Here is a 1,258-nt window from a genome sequence, read left to right on the forward strand (position 1 = left end):
TATTTATTTTTTTGCTTTTTTACAATTTGTATTCTTTCTTTAACAGCACCACGCTCATATTTATCGACAATTTCCTGCTTTATTTCCATGGTCATCATGCGTTTCATCTTCTCACCATCATCCTCATCACTATTATGAAGAATAATAATGCACAAAATAGACAGAAAATCACGTAGATAACGCAAACACAATAAGGAAGACTCGTGGGAGATGAATACGGAAGTCGACGAACACGTGAAGTGAACGAGTGCGGCGGCGTGGGCTGCTCCGAGAGCTCGGCCAACTAGCATCGGTGTCTGTAAGTGTGTTGGTATCTCGAGTCTTTACTCGTATCTAGAAGCAAAAATTTACTCGCTTGTATCTGGAAATACTCGTATGTCGGGACGCTTGTATCTCGAGGTTCCACTGTATACCGTACCTACAAGTACTCACCAGTATATGTGGGTATATTGAACCTTTGAAAACTGCTACTAAAAAGATTGTTTTTGTTTTGTTTTACACAACACGCCGACAGGTTGTTCCTTTAACTTCACCCTTTCAGTACAAATCACTTTATGTTTCCGCCAACAAGTAACTCGTCTCTTCCAGACAGACATTAACCGTTGTTCATTTCAACCACTTCCAAATAAATCAACCTGTTCAGACTCAAGGATTTCTTAAAATACTCTAATTGCCTCGGAGTGAACGTCCACCATTGTTAGAGATGTGGTTTTAAACCCAGACTGAGAAAAGTCTGGTCGTAAAAACCACACAAATTCATTAATGTAATCTTGTAGCTTCTCGTCTGAAGTAGTTCGTCAAAAAAGGACGAGCCGGGGTGGGGGGGTTGGCAAGGAGGGGATAGTCTCAAAACTGCAGCCAGACGCCAGCAATTATCTGGGTAGAGCAGGTAAAGGTTGAGGATGGGTGAGGATGGGTGAGGATGGTGGAAGGAGACGACTGGCTGCTCAAGGAAATTAAATCAAGTGTACAGACAGAAAGATAACAGAGAGAGAGACGGAGAGAGAGAGGTGAGAAACAAGAGTCAGGCTCCCCTTCTCTCCCAAGAGGGCGCCCCCTCAAGGCGGCCTGAACATCAGAGCTGAAGAGAGGTTTCTGAGGGGAAAACGAAGGGAAGCAGAGCGAGCAAGCGGGCAGGGGGGAGGGTTTAAAAAAGGGAGAAAATGTGAGAGAAATTGATGAAAAAAAAGGCAGTGGGACGAGATCACGGTGAGATGGGTTTGTATCAGGGCGGTGGCGGCGGCGGCGGCGGGGGGAG

This window comes from Cynoglossus semilaevis, chromosome Z (genome assembly GCF_000523025.1).
Source record: "Cynoglossus semilaevis isolate Cse_v1.0 chromosome Z, Cse_v1.0, whole genome shotgun sequence".
Taxonomy (NCBI): Eukaryota; Metazoa; Chordata; class Actinopteri; order Pleuronectiformes; family Cynoglossidae; genus Cynoglossus; species Cynoglossus semilaevis.